A 9,059-nucleotide genomic window follows, 5' to 3' on the forward strand; every position below is an offset into this window, starting at 1 on the left:
ACTTTCCTGCCCCCGTGAGTGCTCCTTGCAGGCACTGCTCCTGTCTGGGAAGAGATGATCCTGGATATCTTCATGGTCAGATTTGCCAACAAAGGACTTTCCAACAGAGAGTGTGACCTCTTCAGTCCCCCTTGTCTAGAACAGGTAGAGATGGGAAGAGACATTGTTTTTAGGGTACCAGTGAAAATCCTCCTTTCCTCTGTCCCTCCTCCTGGGAAGGCTAGCATAGCCCCCACCTCCCCTCGCCCACCCAGTTGGATGCCTGTGGAACTGCAGGACCTGCCGTTCCATTCTGTGCCCCTGGTGTGCGGAGAAATAGCTTTAGGGTAAAGTGGAATGGTAGATAGATAGCAAGCAATCAAAAATTTTAAAAACTGGAGTAATGATATTAAGCAAATCCCTAGTGGTGAGTGGGTGTTCCTGAGAAAAATACAGAAAGCGTGAAAAGAGGAGAACTGAAAACTGTGGGCCGTCTACATTTAAGGGACAATCAGAAGGAAAGAAAAAGCCCCCTGAATGGCAGAAGCCGGAGGTCTAGAAAGAAAACAGAAAAGCTACATCTCGTGGGGGCCAAGGGAAGAAAATCTTTCAAGATGAAGGGCAAAGTCAGTGCTTTAAATGTTGCAGAGAGGTTGAGTATAATGTGATAACTTTTAAAATTATTTCCAACAAGGAGACCATTGATGATCCTGGGGAAAAATAATTTCATAGGGTTAATGTAGGTGCACTCCAGAATGCTGTGAATTAAGGAATGGCTGTAAGGCAAATGACTCTCACAAGAAACAGGACTGTGAAAAGAGAAAAAAGAGATGGCTTGGGGAATGGGGCATGTTGAGTTGGGGACCTGATTTAAAGAGGGCATATGTATTTAAAGGCTGTTGGGAAAGAGACTGTAGAGCGGGAGAGATTTAGGATACCGAAACAAGAGAGGGGATGTTGGATGGAGGGGAAGTCCTTCAGAGAGGAGGAGGAGACAACATTTAGGGCACAGGAGAAAGAGTCAACCTTTTAGAGGAGGAGAGTGTCAAGGCTGGATGGCTTGATATGAGTAGGAGGAGAAAGATGATCTTGTTCCTGCAGAATTACTTTTTTTTCTTTTCTTTTGATTAAAAATGAAGTAAGGTAAACTGTTGAAAGCAAGGAGGGGATATGAAGTAGACAGTTTGGGGAAAATGTACGACTGAAATGTCCATAAGGCAGTAGAAGAGAGATGACTTAGGAAAACCAAAAGAGTGGCAGGCGCTGAGGCCCCCGTTAACCTGACGGTTGCCCCTTGTGGCAACACACTACCCTTCAGAGGTGCAGGATTTCCTCGAGCTTGCTCAGCCAACAAGAGAAAAGAAACCAAAGGACTGATATAAATCTGAGATTTTTCCAGGTGAATGACATGGCTGGGTGCAAGTACCAACTTCGCCTTCTAATATTTATTATTTAAATCATAGAAGAAAGTCTAAAATTTAGAAAACAGAGGAATGAGAGAAGAACACACCTCATCACCTAAGCAAACATACCAGTAGTACTTCAGTATAATTATTTACGCCTTTTTAATACATGCTTTTTATTGTTTAGATAATGTTAATCAGTGAATATGTAACAAGGTATATTTTTCAAATTTAAAAATAATCTTTTACAAAGATAAAAATATGTTTCAGGCATGCAGAAAATTCAGAGTCGAAATACTTCATTAAAAATGATTGGCAGGTGCCCCTGATCCTTGATCTCATATGATAATAGGCAGAATGGTCTATCTTCTTAATCTCAATCCTCTCTGGTAGCCAGTTTGATAATTATCAAGTACCTCTTTCCCAAATATGATCTTGTAAGTAAATGCTTTTAACATAATTTTCCATACTGTTCTGTTTTACTGGAAGAAAAAAACAAAATAAGTATTCTTCATATTCAAAGGCTACAAAATGCTCATTCAAATATCACCTCTGAGAAATGTTTAATTAGAAGAATTATTTTTACTTTACATGGTAAAAAGAGATGGGTCAAAAGATTCGAAATTTTCCTATTTTTGTTTTTCATTGTGATCTAACTAGAAGAAAAAGACCCATGGACATTTGTTGAATAAATAATGAAAAAGAGCAAATATCAACATGTATCTGCATATTTGCCCTCCAGAAAGAACAGGCTACCTTTGATTGCTACAGACAGTATAACACAAATTTAAAGATAAAAAAAATTTCAGGGAAGAGGTTTGCCCTGCCTTTTCTTTAAGTTAACATCCATTTGAGCACTGATATCAATATTAATGTTTTTGTTATATTTAATCCCAGTCGGGATGTGATTTTTCAGTACTTCCTGTTCTGATCCTTTTCCTTTCCATGTCTCTCTACCTGCCTAGAGCTAGCTACACATCAGGTTTAACAGCTCAGGGAGAGGAGACTTGTGCCCCACCTGTTGGAAGACGAGTTGTGTGGTTTCTTTGTCTCCCACTTGGACAAACAATATGCTCTTAAAACAGTTGGTCAGCTACCCAATGTCAACAGGTTCTTTTTCTCTCTCTGTCTATTGGCCACATCTTTGGCTGCTTATCCTCCTGGCCTGTTGCTCTGCTCCAAGCCATGCTGAGAAGTAGGCATTGGTCCTTCCTCTCCCTGCTTCCCAGGCTGCGCTCTGGGAAGTGGCAACGTCACAGATACCTCAACACAATCCCCCTGTCCTATGCCCACACATCCTGAATGTTCTAAATCCCTGGGTTACTTCCACAGTCTAAATAGCCCAGATTAAAAGGGAAAGATTTAAATTTTTTTAAGCTGGATTTATCTAAATCTGCTACCTTTACTTGAATTAGCCAGGTAATAATTCATGCCCATGCTATGCTTAAAGATACAGAACTCAGCTTGTTGCCAAAACTCAGCCTCTGCACCCTGCTTACCAAATTGACACTCGAGGACAGAGTTATGGATGAAGTAGAAAAGGCAGCTTTATTTCTGCCAGGCAAAGGAGGTCACCGTGAGCCAATGCCTTCAAGACCGTGAGCCTGCTGGGGAGAGAAGGCAGCGGGTTTTATAGTAGGAGTTCAAAGGGCGGCACTGGTTTCCATAGAGATCATATACAGGGTAACAGCTTGTTGCAAAGTTGTCCTTGTTTTTGCAGATGAAACAGTCCCCTTTCTCCTGCTGGGTACGATGTTCACTGTTGGGGGACACACTGCAGGCTGGTGTTGTGGGTGGTAAAAGAATTTACCAAAGGCAAGGAGAAGTTTAAGAACAAAGGAAAAGTTTAATAGGTTCGCTGCTACAGGCAACAGCAGGCCACACAGATGAGAGGTGCCTGTGTGAGCAGGGTGAATGTGCAGGGTCTTTTATTGAGGAAGGGGCCGTGAACACAAGGGGATAGAGGAACAGATTTCTGATTGGCCATAAGTTGGTGTACGGGAGGATAGTGGATTTACGACTCTAGTAAGGTGGAGACGTGGACTGACACAAGCAGGGAAGTGGGATTTATGACTCTGATAATGGGAAAACTTGGGCTATGACAAGTCAGCCTGAACTACGGTGAGACTAGCCATTTCTCAGGGCTGTTAATTCTGCTAAGGCAAACACATGTCAGGCCTTTGTTTTCTGAAGAAGAGCAGGTCGATGCCTAAGGGCTGGAAGTTTGGGGGCCACAGGGCCTTGACAGGCGCCTGATGGCATTGCATTCACCTCTGGTTTTGGAACTCTTCTAATATTCTTGTGCCTAGAACAAAGGTGCTTAGGAAAAGAGTCTGCGGAAAAGTGCTCTAGAGAAAAACTTCTGCAGTTTAAAGTCAGGTTGATACATACTTCTGCCATTTTAGGCAGGCTGAGGCCTGAGACCTCTTGCTTGCTGTGTTTGCATAGGCTGGGACAACAGAATACAAAAGAACCATAAGGGGCTAAAAATAATTGTAGACATGTGCAGTCAGGGTGAAGCTATGAGCAACAAGATGCACAAAACACCCAACTGCTGTCTCTGAGGTGTTGGAAGCAAAACGAGAGGGATGGGCAGATCACCCGAGATACCCCCCTCCTTGGTCAGCACAAGCAGGAGAAAAACCCTTTAAATTACTATACAGCTAAGTAGTTACAAAAACCATATGGTCATTGATGACAATAGGATCCTGTTCAGTAACAATCTGACAGACTGTAAGCCACCTATAATTACTTTTCAATTTCAGGTTTACGTCTGGGAACTCTGAAGTCCTTGATTTCACAAGATACCCTTTAGCTTACACAAAACATAAACTATAGTTTTAGGGAAGGTAGTTTGGATGCTGTCCCTTTCCTCTTGTGACTTGAGAAAGAAATTCTTCCCAGGATTTCAAGTTTCCGTGAGGAAGGAGGTCTTCCTGGGCGTGGTCTTCCGGGAGCCCTGAGATCACGCTAGCTTCCCGGTGCTGCACCTTCCTGTTCACGGAGCCAAAGTTGTTGAATCCTCCTGCCTTCGCCCTGTGTTAATAATCAGGCTTATCGTGCCTCTGCAGGTAGGGAGCCAGCAGGGCACCGCAGAGCCAAAGGTGGACTTGGACCGAGCCAGGTTCTTGACCTCCAGCCCTCACTCCTGATTGGTTCTTCTTATGTCTGTTCAAGGAAAGGACTGAAGGAGCAACAATCACTAAAAATTTCTGTCATCTTCCCTGCCTCAAGAAATAAAATGGAAAGAGGAACTTATCCCAAATTAGCTTTAGACTGCTCAGCGCCTAGTTTTATCTAAAACATGTGAAGGTCAATGTGTGTTTACGTATGCTTTTTAAAATTTCAATAGTGTTTTATTTAATCCAATATGCATCAAATATTATATCAATATATAATCAATATAAAAATTAATGATATATTTAACTTTTTTTTGAGTAGCAAGTCATCAAATTCTGCATGTATTTTATACTTATGGCACATCAGTAGTGGTTTGGTCAAAATGAAGACAAGAAACATAAATTTAATAGAATGTATGATTATTGATTAATTATGTTTGTCTTATCTCTCATCACATCACTCATCTATAAACAGAACACTGGATATGGGGAACAGTAATTGAATTCAGCCACCTTTGGTATTTTTCAGACTTTCAAGTTCTATGGAAACCATAGTTGTACATGTATTCTGCAATTTTGTTGTTATGAAGGTATGTGACATATAGAATAAGGGCTTCCACTTGGACTCTTGCCCCCAGGCTCCACCACTCTTAGGGGTGGGGCTGATGACTTTCTCTCCACCATATGAGCAGGTGCAGTGGAGGGGAGTGTCCTTAGGCAGCCGTAGACACCCTCCTCCCTGTGAGAGCACTTATCACTGAGCCGTCTTCTTCCTAAATATCTTTCTACCTTCCCTCTATTCTCTTCAATCTTTCCCTTTCAGTGAAGTAAATATTCCTTGACTAAATAAATTAATATGATGTTTTTATTTTTGCAATCTATAAGAACTTTCACATATATCATCTAGTTGGTGTAAAACACACTCTGTAAGGCAGATAAGGAAACAGGCTGAGAAAGGTTAAGTGACGGGGCCAAAGTCTAACAATCAGTTGCCCAGGGCTCCTCATTTTAAGTTCTTGCTTTTTCAACTTCGCCTTGTAGCCTCATTTTGGACCAGAAGAAGTGAGAGTTAGGGAGGCATTTTAGGCAGAGCAAAGAGCATGAGGACAGAAAATGAAACTAGCTGTTTGGTTTGGCTCAAGTTCACTGTCTGTGTGCAGGAAAAAAAGAAAGGAAGGAAGAGAAAGGAAGGCACCATTGTGTTGATGAGGGCTTCGATGTCAGGTTTAGGATTTTGCATTTAAATCTGACGATTACATGTTATATTTTTTTTAGAGAAAGTAATTGAAGTAAAGAAACCTATTTTTATTAATAAAAATACTGTTTATTTGCTCTTGAGAGTTAGCTGATTTTCATCCTAGTAGGAGCAGGAGAAGAGATAAATCGTTCAGCTTGCATCTGCTGCTGATAAGCTCCTGAACCTACACTTTCCTTCATTCCCCAGTATGGGAAGGAAGCACCTCATCCTGGCCAGCTGGGCTCCTCAGTGTGCGCAGCTGGATGTGAGAGGGGCAAGGTTTGAGGGGGTGGATGGCTCAGCTCCAACTTTACCACCATTTTTCAGCCAAATACCCAGAGGATGATGAAGGAACCACTTCTTCGTACAAAGGACAAGGTAATTCTTTTGTGGGGTTGCTGATAGATAATACCCTTTCAAAGCAAAGGAGAATGATTTGTTTAGCATTTCCTTTAAAATTCTCAACACAGCATCAGAGCCATCCCTTCAAAACATGTGTAGGATCATGTCATTCCTTGGCTTAAAGCCCTGCAATGGCTTTCTATTTACTTGCAGTGAAAGTGCAAGTCTTTAAAGCTGAGACGCTTTACTGTAGCCTTACACCACCTGCTCCCCATGACCCTTCCAGTCTCTTCTATTTTTCTCTATCTTGCTCACTCCTCTCCAGCCACAATGGCTTCTTTGCTGCGCCCCTTCTCACCAGACACACTGCAACCTGAGGACAATTGCCCATGTTATTCCCTGCCCCTAGAACAGTTTTCCTATAGAATTCACCACCTCACCTTCTTATGATCTTTGTTCAAATGGTCTCTTCTCAATGAGACTTGATGATCACGCTAGTTAAATGAAGCCCACCCCGGCACACTCTGTCTCCTTTCCATCTCACTTGCCAGCATCCTACTTCCTACCTGGCAACCAAAATCTTTTATTTATATGTTTTTCTTTGACCTTTCTTCTTTCATTAGACTGTAAGCCCCAAGGGAAGGGATTTGATCAACTTGTACTCACCAGGACCAAAAACAATACCTAATATGTAAGGTACTGGGTAAATAACGCGTTGAATGAAATAAATAAGATCTTCTCTGATGACTGTGCATGGAATTTTTTTGGAGGGGATTATATGGGTTTGTTAAAGTAATTGTTAACCTTCTTATAGATGTCTATGAATCTAGAGAAATTTCATTACCCTGAGTATTTTGGCTTACTGGGTTAAAATCATTTTTTATTTTTTCAGGACTGGCAATGTCATCAGAGTTTTAATTAGACTGAACAAAAATGACCTTTTTCTTGTAGGTCATAGAATGAGGCTTGGCAAAGCCTGGGACCTTGGAAAAATCTCCATCTGTTGGGTGGGACATGGGCACCATCTGTGGTCAGAAACATTATTAATCTGTCTAGTCTGTCATTTCCACTCTGATTCTATTTTACATATATGCATTAAGTTTGTGCTATTACAATGTTTTATGCTTACTGACTACTAACTCTGGAAATGCTTCAAAGCATTTATGTTTTTCTCTATAATCACGTTTTAAAACTTGAGGGCGAAGAGTAAGGTTTCTACAATGTCGAAAATGGTGGTATGCACAGAGGCTCAGTAACTATAGATTGACTCATATTTATGGTGAGAACATGACTTTTAATTCTGAGTCAAATAATGCCATAGAAATTAAAATCATAATCCATGAGTATCAGTTATATGAACTATCCAAGATCTACATAAGAACAAATAATCTTGCACGTTCTTAAAACATTGAGGTATGTGGAATCAGAAAATGCAAGAAAATAAATAAATAAAAGGATAATTTTATCTCCAATTATTTAAGCACTTGAAAACATTTTCAGAATGCCAGTTAACCTTATTCATCCTGATGTGTTTTGCTTCCATATATTGTTATAAAATTAAGTGGTATAGTATTCATAAGAACAATTTTAGTGAATTCCTGTAAACTCATAGATTCTTCCCATGCTTCACTGACAAAGAGTTTTAGAGGAGGGGCAAAGTTCTGATGGAGAAAGCACCAGGGGTATATGAATGCCTTTATTCTGCTGCAAGATAGAAGCTAACTATTTCAGCTCTGACTTAGGATAGAAACACAAAGAAGCAATGGTCTCTAACCCTAGAGCTGAATCTATTGGCTCGCCTAAAGCCTCATCCCACAGACTCCAAACCAGTGTCACTGTTGTGCCATTCACTTCCTCTCTGCCATGCCTCTTCCCAGTTTTCTGTAATCTCAAGGCTTTTGAGAAACAATTCTGTGCCTGAGAAAATGCTCAAAGTCCTTGAAAACAAAGCCTATTTATTAGCGATAATAATGACCCAACTTTGTTATCCAAAAATAGGTCTCAGAGTTTTGGGATACTGTTACAAAGAAATAGTTGACATGAGTGGATGTCCTTTAGATATTATCAATCCAAGCCTCCATGAAGGGATTTTGACATTGTTGATACCTACAGTATTTTTGCCAAGATTAGTGATCTGAAAAAGTATTCTGTTATAACATGGCAGTCCTGAGTTCCTAGGAATAATTTCTTACAAAAAAAATAAATAAAGAACACTTCTGACTTATGTACCTTATTGAATCCTACTGTCATTTTCTTCAAGGATAAAATGTCACTCCTTTGTTCTAAAATTTTCATTAGTACCTATTGGTTTACTTAGTAAAGGATAAATATTTTAGCCTTACCATCCCATTGTTGCCTGAAACATCCCCGCCAGGCAAGCTGGTCCACTCACTGTTCTTCAAATTCCAACGGAGCTCTTGGGAATTCCCATTGCCATGTCCTTGCCAACAAATCTGTCTTGCACTTAATGTGACCTATGTGCCCAGGCCCAGTGAAATCCAGCATCTGTCATGAAGTGCTCCTCTGGTAAGGCTATGCTCTAGTTTTGATTTTCTAGACATTTAACTGCCTGGACTACTCAGAATCATAAATTTGATGTCAGACTTTATCTCTTATTAAAAGTGAAATCTTGGGCAAGTGCCTATCTCCCTAAATCCTAATTTCTTCATCCATTGAACGGTGGCAGTGATACCAAATCTGGAGTTGTTGTGAAGGCTAAACTTTGCAAACTCTAACAAGTTATAGAAATATTGACACATCATAATTTCTGTTCAATATGATATATTATTAATAGATTAGTTACCATTTTATGTGTAAATATCTTATTTCTCCATCTTCATTCTGAAATCCTCGAGAATGTTGTATAGTTCCTATACTTTTTCTCTTCAATATGCCTGGCCAAGTCCTTTTCTATTTGATGAGAAAAAAAAATTGATAATTGGTGGACTGGATTTTATACAGTGATAAAATGCTGCCAGA

This window comes from Camelus ferus, chromosome 8 (assembly GCF_009834535.1).
Source record: "Camelus ferus isolate YT-003-E chromosome 8, BCGSAC_Cfer_1.0, whole genome shotgun sequence".
In the NCBI taxonomy this organism is placed as follows: domain Eukaryota; kingdom Metazoa; phylum Chordata; class Mammalia; order Artiodactyla; family Camelidae; genus Camelus; species Camelus ferus.